The sequence below is a fragment of the Choloepus didactylus genome, chromosome 4, assembly GCF_015220235.1.
Source record: "Choloepus didactylus isolate mChoDid1 chromosome 4, mChoDid1.pri, whole genome shotgun sequence".
In the NCBI taxonomy this organism is placed as follows: Eukaryota; Metazoa; Chordata; class Mammalia; order Pilosa; family Megalonychidae; genus Choloepus; species Choloepus didactylus.
This window is the reverse complement of record NC_051310.1, coordinates 43,657,896-43,674,068: the sequence shown is the minus strand read 5'-3', so window position 1 is coordinate 43,674,068 and position 16,173 is coordinate 43,657,896. Positions and strand designations below refer to the sequence as shown.

At 46.7% G+C, this 16,173-nt stretch overlaps 1 protein-coding gene across 2 annotated transcripts in view; it reads right to left on the bottom strand.

The window, feature by feature from the left end:
* TMEM229B (transmembrane protein 229B) overlaps window positions 1–15,455 on the bottom strand; it is a 49,608-nt gene extending 34,153 nt beyond the window's left edge. Inside the window, exon 1 of one of the 2 annotated variants that reach the window (XM_037832482.1) lies at window positions 15,309–15,455. The gene's annotated coding sequence lies outside the window, so the exon portion shown is untranslated. Of the gene's footprint in view, window positions 1–9,062; window positions 9,339–15,308 lie in introns of those variants that run through there. The other variant, XM_037832485.1, reaches the window with a different exon arrangement.
* Window positions 15,456–16,173: the final 718 nt, after the last annotated feature.

Below are 16,173 nucleotides of genomic sequence, written 5' to 3'. Positions count from 1 at the left end.
CAATTGTAACAAAGGTACCATGCTAATTCAAGGTGTTAATAATAGGGAAAATTGGGGGTGTGGGATATTATATGGGAATTCTGTATTTTCTGCATGATTTTTCTGTTAACCTAAAACTTATTTAATAAAAAAAAATGTAAAAAAAAAAATCATTTATCTTGATTACTGAATTTTTTGGTGCCCCTTAAATTTTGCCCTAGTTGTGAATACCTCATTCACCTCACCCTAGTCCCTGCCCAGAGACAGGCAAATTCCAACACTGAGAAGCCACTGGGCAGAATTTCCAAAAGGCTGCAGCTGAGCTGTCCTTTAAAGACATCAACAGAATACAAAGTTGTCCTTTAAAGATGTCAACAGAATACAAAGTTTAATTCACTCTAAGTAAAGAGGATACCACTTCCTCTTTAGGGGACATCTGCAAATGAGGGGAGAAAGTTTGGTTGTCACAATGGCATTTAGTGGGTGGCAACCAGGTAGGTGTGATATTAGGACAGTCCCACCTAAAGACCCGTCCCACCCCCCAGCACCTGGGCTGAGAAATATCATGCAGTCCACAATCCCTTTTCCAAAACTCCTACAATCTAGAATTTTTTGATTTTAACAAAGTAATGCAGAGCATATCATAAATTACATAATTCCCTTAGCAGGGCAGGGAAAGCATGTTAACATTTCTGCAGTGAAATCTCTGAATATTTACACACAGTGGCATAAATAGACCATCGATTGCCTCATATCAGTTGAGGTCAGGTTTTGCCATCACATGAGTTCAAGAAAAGCCTTCAGTTTTCAGAGTGGTTTGGATTTCAAAATTGCACATAAGGGAAAATGGGGCATTAATACCATTACATTAGATCTGCGTAAAGGAAAAAGGCAGTAGATTGGACCCAAAACTTTTGTTATAAACTTATGCTGAAAAGAGAAAAACTACAAATCTGCCACTGGTAATCACCCATTAACAAGATGATTTCTAAAAACCAACCAATTAATATTACTAAATACCTTCCGTGTGTAAAACCTTGCACAAAGAGTCGTAAGATATGCTAAGATGTACAAGACAAAGTTCCAACCTTCAGGAGCTTAAAATTTAGTGGGAACAATAAGGTAAACATAAAATCATAGAATATTGAAAAATGCTGGGCCACATTTTAAAGAACGTGACACCAAGGTTTGGAGAAGTCAAGAGTCTTGCATAAGTTAGCAACAGGCAATTAATGGCAGGGAGAGATAAGAAATCTGTACTTCTCAACAGCCTTTGCATAGGCTCTTTACATAAAAGCACATAACTGCCAACTTTGTGATGAAATTACAAGAGGAGCTGAAAAAGCCCAGCAGAAGTGGTTTTGGTCAAGAACACCTCTGCAGAAAAGATGGGCTCTAACTTTTAAAAAGGACCATAATTTGGGCAAGCAGCAAGGCAGATGAGGGTCCTGCAGACAGGGGCTTAGCAGGGTAGGTTAGCCTGTGGGTCCATCAGACTCTGGCAAAGGACATAGAGGCGTTGTTGGGGTGGAGAAGGGAACTAAGTCTGGAAAAGCAGGTAAAGGCAATCTGTAGAGAGTGAATGCCAGAGGTAAGAACCCACGATTATCTCCTGAGCCATCAAGGCGTCTCCCAATCATTTGAGTCCCGCCTTCCTGCTACCCACCACCCTTTCTGGGAAGCCACAAAGTGGAGTGGTTTAAACATGCAGACTCTGGAGTCAGATTCCTTCCCCTCTGATCCCAGCTCTGACGCCAACTGTGTGACCTCGGACAAGCTGCTCAGCCCCTCTTTGCCTCAGTTTATTCATTTGTAAAACAGAGATAATGCAAGGACAGACCCTGTGAGGATTAAGTGAGAGAGCAGGTTTACTGCACTGAAGACAGGACCTGGCATTATAAATATCCCATAAATGTTGGTTGCCATTATTAACCTTTTTATTTAAGTCCATTTTTAAGTTAAATATGCCCTGTAGCCTTATCCTAAGCAACAATGTCCATGAAATCATGGGCTTATTATGACAGGTATGGTTTTGATGATGTACATATAACAAGATGTTAAATCAAGTCATAACTAAGGCACCAATACAAAAGGCATGTCATTCCCAAGTGTGGCACTGGACAAGAATGTCCATTTTCAAAAAAAAACAGAGGCAAGAACCCCTCCCTCACACTGAGGGTATAAACAGGTCAGAATGGGCAGAGATTGGTGGGGAATCTTTGCAGAGGAATTTTGGGAGAGCTTTGGTGTGCCATGATCTCACCCTATGCCCATAGGGGCTCATGCCAAGCTGCTGGGAGGAGCTTCAACAAGACCACCCAGGAGGCTTGGTGTTTGTGTCTCCTGCAACCGGGAGCTGTGGACTGGTGTCTGGCCACCACCTGAGACATCTGAGGGGGAGACACAGGCCGTCAGCCGTCAGAGGAGCCAAGAGGGGACCTGCCTTCCCAGGGTGCAGTGGACCAAAGACGTATGATTGCTTTCTTGGACGAATGTGAGAGGGGGTGGCCTACAGGACCTTAGCTGAAAGAAGCTAGAGGACAATCACTGGATTTTAGGGGCTGAGGAAGGAGCTCCAAGCAATGACCTAGAATAGAGAATGATTTGCTCTTATCAACACGACCGGAAGTGAGGGATCCTAGCAACTGGGGTGGGGGGTGGGGGTGGAGCTGGTGTGTCTCTGAGAATACCATGAACATGCCCACAAAAGAGGATCAGCATTAAATACCTACCACGCCCAGGAAGTTGTCTGATAATGGTGCTGGCCAAATGAGTACCTCTCTGCCCTCCGATCCAGTTACAAAGGACTGGATGAAGTGAGTACTAAATTGAGACCACGCTTGTGACTTAACATGACCACACAACCTTCCTCTGCCTAAGAATGACAAGAAAAGTTTCGAGGCATGACTGAGTTTTCATGTGGGAATAAAGCTAGTCCCACCAAATAAACATAAAGGGACAGCGGGAGACAAAATTAGATTGCTTTGTAACTACATCAGGTTTCTTTACCCTCATTAGAAACATAGCCATTAAAATGAAATGTCAGTCTTTTTGCTGCATCTACCGTGAGAACGTAGACTCAGAAAATGTCCAGAAAATACCTACATCTTGCTGAAGAGATGCACAATTATTGCAAAGGGCCCCACAGGAACCCTGCAGAGGGACTTCAATCACATCAATGTGGAACTCGGTCTCCTTGGAAAGGAAAAGAGGCTTCAGGTGGATAAATGGTGGGGAACTCGAAAGGAAATGGCTACACTTCACACTCTCTGCAGTAATGTACAGAACATGATCAAGAGGATTATGCTGAGGCTTCCATGTATGCTCACTTTCCCATCAATGTCATTATTCAGGAGAGTGGGTCTCTTGTTGAAATCTGAAGTTTCTTGGGTGAAAAACACATCCTCAGGGTTTAGATGAGGCCAGGCATTGCCTGTTCAGTAATTCAAGCCCAGAAAGATGAGTTGATTATTGAAGGAAATGACATTGAACTTGTATCAAATTAATCTGTTCTGATAGAGCAAGTCACCGCAGTTAAAAACAAGGGTATCTGAAAAGTTTTGGATGGTATCTATGTCTCTGAAAAAAGGAACAGTTCAGCAAGATGATAAATAAGATCTAAGAGTTGTCCAGCTATGGAAACAACAAGATGCCAGACACATTTGTGATAATTTAAAGATGCAATAAAATTCAGCTGTTGGGAAAAAAAAAAAGAAGAAATGTCTGTTCCTGTACTATCCAAAATCATCTCTTAATGGTATCGTAATCACCATGGGAAACAACTGTTGTTGGGCAATGAAGATCTATAGGAAAAATGTAAGGCAGGCATTGTTATGGATTGAATTATGCTCTCCAAAAAAAGATATGTTGAAGGCCTAACCCCTGGTGCCATGAATGTGATCCTATCTGGAAATAGGATCTTTGAAGATATTATTAGTTAAGATAAGGCCAAGCAAATTAGGGTTCTACTGTCCTTAGAAGGAGAGAAGATTTGGACATAGTGAATAGGAGACAGACCAGAGAGAAGACAGCCATGTGACGGAGGCAGAAACCGAATTATGACACAGATCGAGGCAAGCCCTGCCAGAACCCTACAAGCATGGCCCTGCTGACAGGTTAATTTCAGACTCCTAGCCTCCAAAACTGTGAGACAATAAATGTCTGTTGTTTTAAGCCATCCAGTTTGCGGTATTTTGTTATGGCATCCCTAGCAAACTCAGATAGACAAAAACAGAAAAGATCTGAGTATTCTTTGGTGGAATCAGTGGGAACTCATTTGCTCTTCGACTTGGAACATAATGCAATGAAAATAGATATCTCTATGGATTGGCGAGTCCAAGGGCCTTTGGACAAATGGCTTTGTTCAAAGGGAAATCAAGATGGCCCAATTCCGCAAACAGAAAGGGCAGTGTGACTACCCCGAGTTCCTAGGCTGAGCTTATGGTTTGGTCTTGCTCTTGCAGGTGGTGCTAGGATGGCAGGAAGGAGGCCTGTTCTCACCAATGAGGACTCACCCAGAAGTTATCGAAGTCCCCAGGCCGTGGAAACCTGGTGGCGATCTTGAGCTGAGCCAGGCCCTGGAGTTTGCCAAATCCAAGTGAAACACACACCAAATGCACAATTTCACAGTGGTCTTCACTTAGGGACTTTTCCATCAGGACCCTCAGAGGATTGGGGAGGGGTGGGAAGGGATAAACTGAAGTTGAAGTTCTAAGACAGGATGCAAGAGATGCTTCTTACAGCTAACGAAATGGTGAAGACAGGGGTGAACAGGTGCCACCTCTCAGCTGCCCCATTTATACAGGCAAAGAAGGAATGGCCTGACCCAGTCCCCCTTCACAAGAGGGGCTTATTCCAGCTCAAACTTTGCCCCAAAACTAATAATTGGGCTTCTTTCTCCTCCAAAACCAGCAATGTTCTCTCAGCTCTGACATTCTAGAGTTCTAGAGCTGTTGAGTTATTCCCTGAGAAAGGACATGTCTCAGGATTATCCAACATTAGTGCTGGAAGAGACGTGAGAGAATAACTCTCCAAACATTCTTACTTTACAGATAAGGAAACTGAAGGCCAAAAAACTTACGTCATTTGTCCAGAGTCACTGAGCCAAGACAAGAACCTCCCGGCCCCTTATCCAACGCTCCATTATACAGCATCAAGCCAACTCTCAACAAGGGGTCAGCTAACCTCTTCCAAGCCACCACCTCAACCATCATTCTTCCTCCACCAATACCTCAAAACAGTAGAAGAGGTGTTAGCATTAACTTGCCTGGAACAAATGAGGATGAAAGAGAGAATGAAACTGGCTGGTCAGGTTTGAATAGAGTTATCAGTTGCCACAAATCTTACTCAGAAGAACAAGATGGTGTAATACTTTTTGTACTTTGCAGTTTACCTGGGACCCCAGAGCCATAATTAGCTCTCAACAGATGGACTATAATGACAAGCAGGGGAAGAACCAGAAACTAGGAGAGGGGTTGAAGGACAACTACTAGAATCAGTAGTCTGCAAAGATAAGCTGCTATGACCAGGGGCAGTGGAGCGAAGGAAAGAAAAATGCTGTCCAAGAGCCTGTTAAGGGAGAGGAATATTTTGACATCAAAATGAAATGGGGAAGAACCTAAGATGGCGGCTAGGTGAGACAGGGCAAAAAAACACCTCCATGAAAAATACTACATAAAAACCAGAAAGTGACCCAGAACACCAGTTTCAGCAATGCACCAGCTGGACAAGGTCTGCTAAAATCACAGGGACCATGCACTTGGTGAAACTGGGAGTCTGCATTCTGAAATGAGTGAGTAAGCCAGCTGAAAGTCCTGCGGCCGCACTGTGGTGTGGGGAAACCAGGGGTTGGCATTTGGAGACAGACTAGTTCTTTAAAAAAAAACTAAAAAACAAAAAAAAAACCCAGGAGCAGCTGCAGTTACAACAGTGAGAACCGCGCAGTGAAGCACGGCAGGAGCGGGCTGTGCCAACCTCTCAGTGTCTGGCGTGGAGGATAGACCACTGCTGATTCCCTCAGGGCCAGGGGGCCAGAGGGGAGAGCCAAAAGGAGAAAGAAACCCCGCTGCTTGCAGCCAGTTCCCTAGTGGGCTGGAGATACTCCTGCCCAGGGTCATACCCACAGCCCAAAACTGCACCAGGAAGCACATGCCACAATATCGGCTGTGGACAGTGGCCTTGGGTGCATACACAGCTAGTTTGTCCCGGAGCTGGGAAGGCGGAGCTGTGCAAAAGAGGGGGGGAGTCGAGACGCCCCATTCAGCCATCTTTGCATCAGGCTGGGAGCACCCCCTGCACAGCCCAGTGGCCCGGGGCTTCCCTTGAGGGACAGCACGCACTTGTGACGTAGCACAGCCTTCCCTCAGCAGAGGTCCTGGAAGATCACAGCAGAGAAAGGGACCCGCTTGGTAAACCCAGGGACGCTACATCAGTGCCGGCAACTTGTGGGTCAGTGGCAGAGAAAACCTGGAGCAAAACCGAAATGAAGGCTTAGACTCTTGCAACAGCCTTGAATCTTGGGGAACACCTGGGAGGTTTGAATATTAAAGCTGCCCTGCCTCCCTAACCACCCAGACACACGCCCCACATTCGGGGTGGACAGCACCAAAAACACACCCAAACTGAGTTCACCAGTTGAACCCCACAAGAATCATTTCCCCACACACCAGAAAGACAAAAGTTGAGGAGAACTGACTTGAGGGGAATAGGTGACTCGCAGATGCCATCTGCTGGTTAGTTAGAAAAGTGTACACCACCAAGTTGTAGTTCTGAAAAATTAGACTGGTATTTTTTACAACTTGAAAAAACCCTATCAAGCAAAGCAAATGCCAAGAGGCAAAAACAACAGAAAATCTTAAAGCATATGATAAAACCAGACAATATGGAGAACCCAAACCCAAATACCCAAATCAAAATATCAGAAGAGACACAGTACTTGGTGCAATTAATCAAAGGACTACAATCAAAGAACAAGAGCATGGCACAGGATATAAAGGACATAAAGAAGACCCTAGAAGGGCATAAAGAAGAAATTGCAAGAGTAAATAAAAAAACAGAAGATCTTATGGAAATAAAAGAAACTGTTGTCCAAATTAAAAAGATTCTGGATACTCATAATACAAGATCAGAGGAATCTGAACGACTCAGTATCCTAGGGGACCACAGAACAGAAAATGAAAGAACAAAAGAAAGAATGGAGAAAAGAATCGAAAAAATCTAAATGGATCTCAGGGATATGACAGACAAAATAAAACATCCAAATTTAAGACTCACTGGTGTCCCAGAAGGGGAAGAGCAGGGTAAAGGTCTAAAAAGAGTATTCAAAGAAATTGTTGAGGAAAATTTCCCAAACCTTCTACACAATATAAATACACAAGGCATAAATGCCCAGGGAACTCCAAATAGAATAAATCCAAATAAACCCACTCCAAGACATTTTCTGATCAGACTGTCAAATACTGAAGAGAAGGAGCAAGTTCTGAAAGCAGCAAAAGAAAAGCAATTCACCACATACAAAGGCAACAACATAAGACTAACTAGTGACTACTCAGCGGCCACCATGGAGGCGAGAAGGCAGTGGCATGACATATTTAAAATTCTGAGAGAGAAAAATTTCCAACCAAGAATACTGTATCCAGCAAAACTCTCCTTCAAATTTGAGGGAGAGCTTAAATTTTTCACAGACAAACAAATGCTGAGAGATTCTGCCAATAAAAGACCTGCCCTACTTCAGATACTAAAGGGAGCCCTACTGACAGAGAAACAAAGAAAGGAGAGAGAGATATAGAGAATTTTAACAGACATATATAGAACCTTACATCCCAAATCACCAGGACACACATTTTTCTCTAGTGATCACGGATCTTTCTCCAGAATTGACCATATGCTGGGACATAAAACAAGCCTCAATAAACTAAAAAAAAAAAAAAAAAGCAAAAAAATTTGAATATATTCAAAGCACATTCTCTGACCACAATGGAATACAAATAGAAGTCAATAATTTTTTATTTGTAACTCCACTATTTACTTCCTACATGATATAAAATACACAAACTCTAATGACAAATCAGTGGTTTTGGACTCAATGTAAAATATGTAATTTTTGACAAGAACTATATAAAGGTGGGGGAATGGAGGAGTATAGGAACATAGTTTATGTGTCCTATTGAAGTTAAGTTGGTATCAAAGAAAAAACCAAGATTGTTATGGATTTAAGAGGTTAATTTTAAGCCCCACAGTAAACACAAAGAAATTATTAGAGAATATGACCACAGAGATGAAAAGTAGAGTATGGGTTACGAGAAGTGGGGGAAGGGGCAATGGGGAGCTAAGAAATGAGTGTAGGATTGCTGTTTGAGGTGAAGGGAAATTTCTAGTAAAGGATGGTGGGAAGGTGATAGCATTACAACATTCTAAATGTGATTAATCCCACTAATGGAATGCTAGGGAGGGGGTGGAATGGGAAGATTTAGGCTGTAGATATTTTTCCACAATTGAAAAAAAAAAGACAGTCTAAATAGATGACAACTGAATGCCAAGGATGATCCTGGATGGGATCTGAGGATGGAGGAGAGGAGGTTCAAAGGGACACAGTTGGGACATAAGAAAGGAAAAAAAGGAAACATAGAATGGAAGTTTTGTATCAATGTTGAATTTCTTGAACTTCTTAGCGGTGCTTAATGGGATTGCATAAAAGAATGTTCTTGTTCATGGGAAATGTATATGTGAATTATATAGTTTGTTCAAGGATGTGTGCAGCTTGCTCTCATGTTCAGAAGACAGAGCAACAGATAATGGATGATAGATAGGGAGGGAGGGAAAGAAAGAAATGGCGGTGTGACAGCACGTTAAAGTTGGTGGATCAGGGTATCAGGGGAGGGGGGTCAGGGTATGCTGGAGTTCTGTGTATGGGGTTTGTATTGTTTTTGCAACTGTTCCTATAACTTTGAATTTATTTCAAAATAAAATTTAAAAAAAATGAAATGGGGTTTATAAGATTCATTCCTATGCTAAGCATAAAGCTTGTTACCCTTAAAGTAACTCCCAGGTCTATTTTCCCACTGCAGTGTAGAGACTTCTCTTACCTTCCAGAACATTCACCAGGATGCTGTTTTTCAAGTAAGAGTTTGTACTTCCATCTCCTCTTAATTGGCTGGGTCTAATCCACATCAGCTCTCCTTCTCGCATCGTAACTGTAACACCACCTTCACTTGCATGCTCTCCCCAACACCTGTTCCATCACCAGGCCCAAGGCCACAGAACACAATAGAATCAGACAGATCTCAGCTTCAAATCCCAGTTGACACAAGTTGTGTGGCATGTGCAATCACTTTATCTTTCAGAGCCTTAGTTTTCCCAACTGTAAAACAGGGATAACTAATTGTGGCTATCTCATTGCTGCAAGAAAAAGAGAACATATGTGTGCTGGTTTGAAGATGTTATGTACCCCAGAAAAGGCCATGTTCTTTTAATCCATTCCTGTGTGTGCAGACCTATTATGGGTGGGACTTTTTGATTAGGTTGTTTCCACTGAGATGTGACCCACCCAGTTCAAGGTGGGTCTTAATCCTTTACCGGAGTCCTCTATGAGAGGATAAAAGGCAGAAAAAGCCAAGAGAGCTCAGAGAGAAACACTGAGACAGAGCTTACAGAGAAAAGTCATGGAAAAGCTAAGAGAGGACTAGAACCGCAGAAGCTCAGGGAAGAGGCCACTGGAACCAAGAGCTAAAAGCAATGAAATCCAGGAGTGAAGGATGAGCAGGTGCCGGCCACGCGCCTTGCTATCTGACAGAGGAATTCCGGATGCCAGTGGCCCTTCTTCACAGAAGGTATCATCCTGTTGATGCCTTAATTGGGACATTTTCATGGCCTCAGAACTCTAAACTTGTAAGTTAACAAATCCCCATTGTAAAAGCCAACCATTTCTGGTATGCTGCATTCTGGCAGCCTTAGCAAACCGAAACAATATGTAAAGTGCTTAGACTAATGTCTGGCATATGGTTAAGTATTCAATAGAAGGTGGCTGCCATTGTTAGTGCTATTAGCACTGAAGCCAGCTGAAGCTCCATCTGTGGAATTAAGCCTTGGAGGACTAAAATGGGTTGTCCAAGGTCGTGTAAGTGAGTTCATCAGAAAGGGATCCCAGATTTCCTGATTCCTAAAGCCTTTGCCAACCATCATCTCCCACACGAACACCATCATTGTCCAGTGCCCTAGAAATCTGGGTATCTGATCACATCCAAGTATCACTGTCGATGATTTACTAAGCACTCATCATGTGCTAGAAGCTGTGCAGGCTATATGAAAGCCTTAAGACACCTACAGTTCAAGATAAGAAGGTCATTTCACAGCCACTGGCAAAAATCTGGAGTTGCTTCTTGTGTTGCCCAGTGAGTGACAATATGTCTTGTCCATACGTGTTTTAACAAGGTAAGAGAAAATAAGGCCAATGCCTGCCCACCTTCTTCCTGGCTTTGGAAAGGCTTTTCTATTGGGGGTCTGGCCAAGGTCAGCTATGAAAAAGGAGATGGGGATGGGATGGCCAGAGGGCTACAAACAGGTCCCCATCGGTATTCCAAGGAAGGGCAGTTACAGGTCCGCAAGGTGAGCTTCCCTGCTACAAGAGGGTCCACCCCTGCGCTGACTACACAAGTGACAAAATCACGAAGTCCCAGGAAGCACATTTCATCTGGAAGCATGAATCACCCCTTAGAAGTTAAGAAAAGAATCCTTTCTTTGTGGTCCTTCAATCTCTTTCTTGGCTGCGATCCCTACCTCCTCGGGGCTGGTGTCAAAGGCCTTACTAAAACTCAGGGTGAGTGACCTTTCTGATGGAAATGGACCATTCTAGAAACTCATGTGATAGGGGTGCCTCGTGGAAACTAAAATGAAACAATGAATGAGTGGAGGAGCTAGAAGGCATTGGAGTCTGTGCTGGTTTGGATCTGCTATGTACCCCAGAAAAGACTATATTAATCCACTCTTGGTGGGAGCAGACCTATTGTGGGTGGGACCTTTTGATTAGGTTGTTTCCATGGAGGTGCGTCCCCATCCATTCAAGGTGGGTCTTAATCCCCTTGCTGGAGTCCTTTATGAGAAGACATTTTGGAGAGTGCTCGGAACTGAGAGAAGCTAAGAGAGAAACACTCAGAGGCATTCTGGAGACAGAAAGCCATTTTTCAACCAGAACCCAGAAGAGAAGGGCCAGCAGACATTGCCATGTGCCTTCCTATGGGACAGAGAAATCCCGGATGCCATCAGCCTTTCCTCAAAGAAGTTATCCACCTCTTGATGCCTTAATTGGGACATTTTCATGACCTTAGCACCGTAAATTTGCAACCTAAAAAATCCCCACTGAAAAAGCCAACCCATTTCTGGTATATTGTATTCCAGCAGCTTTAGCAAACCGAAACAGAGTCCAACTGTGAAAGTGGTCAGAAGTGGCTAATCCAGTATGTCCTGATGTCTGGGCTTCAGAAGAGGAAAGGAGCAGCAGAAAGGGTTCTCTCTGACTTTCCCCAAATATCTATTGGATCATGTGTAAGTTAGGAATGGACAGAGCAAGGTCTTTTGTTTTTTTTCTGTGTGCATGTTTTTTTTTTAATTTTTAAACTGCCGTGCTTCCAGAGGATCGAACAGCAGGAAGGAACAATCTGAAGACCCAGATCCTGCCCTTGTAGACTGTTTGCACTAATTTCAAGGATGCTGCCCTTTCTGCAATACCAGCTACCCAGAGAGCCAAGAGCCCTGAAAGGATATCAAACTGCCTCTGAATCTGGATATAAGATTGTAGGGAGCTGGATGCTGAGAAACTGGAATTGGCGATGACTTTGGATACTCCTAAAATTGCTGGATCAGAAAGTGACTCAACCCAGAGGTAGAAGGCCTAACATAGGAAGAGGATGGAAAGTTACTGTTCAGAGCCATCCTTTGAAGGAGCATGGAGCCGAAATCAAGCTGAGAACTCGGCTGCACTAAATTTATACATAGGGGAATTGGTGCTACAACGAACATCGAGTACATACAGCCTTAAAGAGAAGGAGAGCAGAAGTCCAAACCTGCAGCCCGATGAATGTATGCAAAGCGAAGGGAACAGGCCCTCCTTTTTATCTCGGTAATGTGACAGGTTACTTAGTCTCAGTTCTGCATATGAACGTGTGTGCCAGGTTTTAAAACCACTTCTTTTTCCTTGAATCATGGCAGCATAGAGTATCCCACAGCTCAAAGTCTGAGGCAATGGACATCTTGAACCAAACCCATGCTCTGGTCCTCTCCATGTGGGTACCTAAACTTTATCAGAGCAACTTTAGCTCATAATGAAAAAGTATAACCTACAGACCTCCTCCAGTACCTGATTCTTAATGCTTTTAAATCACCAAAAAGAAGACACACACACACCCCAACACACAATCCACACATACCATAGCCAGTGTCCTAACTCTCCATGTGACTCATTTTCCTTGAGGAAACCATAACCAAAGCGACCTCCTCCTCTTCCCAGAAATCATCTTTACTTTTCAAATACAAAACCTCTGGTTTCTGAAAAGGGGTGGTGGAGTAAGTGGAAGACCTGACCAGAAAGGCTGAATTTCTTCCTGCTCAGAATATCAGAATCCCTTCCTCAGCCAGGTGTTGCCACAACAGGAGCTGAGAGTCTGCCAACTCAGAAATTATCCACGCCTTAAAAGGAATATTCCTCCAAGAAAAAATAAAACACAAACCACCTTGTGTGTAAATTCTCAGAAGGAAGGGAGGAGAGTAAACGGATACAAATTTGAAAACAGCCAGGCTGAGAGCACCTTAGATTTCCCTTCGCTCAAGGACAGCCAGATCTGATACGGCTGCTGCTAAGACCAAGCTGCCTCACTTTACTATCCTTACCCAGGTCCAGATCTGTGGTATCAGAGTCCCCAAGATCCCTGGAGACCCCCCTGAGAGCTTGGAGAAGGTGACTGCCACGGATGTCCAAGGCTGGACACCATCTACCAGGAAAAATCCTACCAGGAAGGGAGTGCCAAGACACCCAAAGAACAGAGACGGAGAAACACTTGGTGCTTATGTGCTGCAGCAAGTGCCTTTCTGATAATAACTACACTTTTAAAACCAACACTGAGCTTCCCTATCGCAAAAACTGTAATTTGGCCCTTTCCTGTAAAAGGACACCGATCCCCTTAGAAGCCATATGTAAATTTGATACAACTGAAATAAACACAGTATAAGGCATCCTAACTAATTTAACTTCTTTCATCCAAGGACCTGAGGCTCTTAAAGCACTTTATAAATGCAAAAATTCCCGCCTCATCACTTTAAAAGAGGGAGTCAGGGGAGTATCATTTTCCTATCTTACAGTCAGTACATTTGAGGAACAGTCCACGGAAAAGCCTGTTCTCTCGCCATTGGGAGTGAGGAGGCCAAGCCTTCACATCATTATCCTCAGCTCAGAATAAACAGCTTCAGATAAACCCACAAACCCAATGAGAGATTATGCGATAATCAACGTGGCCCATAATCAGCGTGGCCCATGTAGAGGGGAAGGTCCTTGGAAGCTGGTCGGGGGTGCTCTCTGGTCTGGCCCTACATCTGACCTCAGCCAAAAGTTCTAGGTTCACAGAGCTATGGCTCAGAAGACTTCACTTTGTCCTGCTACCCCTTTCTGGTGCTGGAATCCGCACCCCCCCCAAACACACACACTCCTATACCTTAAGTGGCCAAAGTCAATGCTGAATCAGCTTGCCATTTCCCTCTGAGGACAAGCTGGCCCAGGCCCAGTTGTCTCCCCCACTTATCCATCTCTGTTTCCCAAATACAAAGCCTCATCCCAATCCACCCTCCCTCTCCCATGTCTCCAGAGCAGAGAGTCCTGGCAAGCCTACCCCGTAGCCCAGCCACTCACATCATTACTTCATTTGCAGGAACAGGAAGAAGAGTCACCCAGGGGCCCAGTGTCTTCTCTGCCTTGCAGTCAGGAAAAAAAAACCCTGAGCTCCTGAAAGGCTGTCCTTTCTACCAGAAAGCAAGGCAAGGGGGCAGTCCTGCCACAGGACAGGAGCCAGTGGTCACATGCCCCCAGCTCAGAGCTGAAGGCATTACATTCCTGGAACACAAGGCCGGGGACCGGGAACCTGGCACCTGGCCCATTTGTTTTCTAGAGAGAAGGGCACTGTACCACCCCCAGGATGGGCTGCTCCGCCCTCCCCTTGACCCCTCTTCTTGGAATAGCAGCGAGGAATCCAGGCCTCCAGATGACCCAAGTCCGAAGGCCAAAGTAAGAGTTCATTCGTTACTAGGGAACCGGGAACACACAAGATTTGGAGAGCAGAGCCCCCAAGGTTACACTGGCACCACAACTCCCTGGGGTCCTGCTCTTTTCCTCCTGGGGGGGCCCCAAGCTGCATCAGAACCAATCCGCCACTGCAAACTTGTACCTGAGGCAACCATACATATGCCCAAGGAAATCCTGGAGAAAGAAAGGAGACAGTCCAGGAAGAGAAGGAAAGAAGGAAAGGGGATCAGTTTCTGACTAGGCTTAGAAAGAGAGAAAGGAAGACACCTGGGAAAGAGGCCAACGTCTCCCTGCCCTTGCCAGGAACAGGGCTTGCACCGATCCTCATCCCAGCCCTGCATCTCCCACAAAGGATTAGAGCTCAAGGAGAGCAGATGAAGAGCCGGCGGCCAGGGAACTGGGCTGCGCCCCTGAGCGCCGACCCGGGGACGGGAGGACGCCTAGGTGTACAGTCCATCATCGCCCAGTTCTCCCGTGCCCTCTGGGGCGGAGGTAGCAGGGGTCGTTTGAGCACGGTTCGCTCCCCTGCTGGAAAGTCCTCAGCCTCAAACTCAGAAGGGTCCGTGGTTCTCACGCCCAAGCGCTGGCTCCCCAGCTCCAACCCGGACTAACGCTCCGTCTCTGCCCTCTCGAAGCGGCCTCCGGGGTGCTCTCCGCCCGGAGGAAGGAAGGGGGGGTGTCAACCTTCCGCTGCCTGAAGCCTCCGGCTGGTCCCTTCCCTCGCCTCTCCCCGATGCCCCTTTGTTTCAGGAGGGGAAAGTTGCCAACGCGCACCCCTTCCCCAACACGCCCCCCTGTGCGCCCATCCCCCGTAGGAAATCCAAGTCCGGGAGCACAATATCATCTGCGTCTCGCTCAAGAGCTGGGGCGCCGCTTCGAAACCGAAAGCAAAGAGGAAGCGGGATCAAGCAGAGCCCCCAGCCGGGTCGCCCCATCTTCCCCATCACCTCCTCCATCACCCGCTTCTCCGCGCTAGGGGGTGCCCGCCCCGCACGGCCACCTCTCCAGACGGCGGAAAGGCCTCTCTGCGGGCATCGGAGGCACCTACCCGTGCGGGGCCCGGGCTGCGGGCAGGGGCACGGCAGGGCCGGCAGCCAGCCCGGCGCAGGTGCCGCTAGGAGCGCGGTCTCCTCGGCTCGCTCCCGCTCCTCCTCCCGCGCCGGGACTCCGGGTGCTCTCCTGCGCCGCTTGCTCCCCGCCCCCACGCCCCGGCGCTCGGGCTCCCCCCGCGCCGAGTTGCCGGCGGTGCTTCCCCCGCGCCGCCTGGCCCTCCCGCGCCGCGCTTAATCCCGCATTGTGTGTCGGCTCCCTCCGCGGCGACCTGGCGGCCGGGGGGCTGCAGCCGCCGCTGCCCCGGAGGAACCGAGCCCCAGGCGGCGGCGGCGGCGGCACTCACCCATAGTACGGATGCGGTGGAAACTGCACATGCTCGCGTCTGACAGGCGCTCTGCTCCTGGCCCGGCTTAACTCCTTGCTCGCCCGCTTGCTGGTCTGGCCCGCTGTCCCCGCCGCCTCCCGCCGCCTCCCGCAGCCCGGGGGTCGGCCCCCCCCCGGGCTCCTGGAAATGCGCCTACCACCCGGGCCGCGACGCACGTGGCTGCGATGCTCGACTCCTTGGCCCTTCCCGCTCCCTCTGCCCCCGCCTGACCCGGCCCGCTCCCGCCTGCGTTTGAAGTGTCCGCAGGAGCCAGGTGGAAAGGACTAGCCCGGACCCTCCCCTCTTTTTATGGGCATTGTGGGAACCGCGTGTACAACATCCACTGCGGGTATTGCAGAGGCATGGGCTTCCTAAGAGCCAGGGTCCACGTGGGTTTGAAGACCCACCATGTACAGCATCGAGTCCATCCAGTCCATTTATTGAAGCAGCTCTGCAAAGGCGTTTCTAGTTGGCCCCACGTCCTAGAGATAGAGAA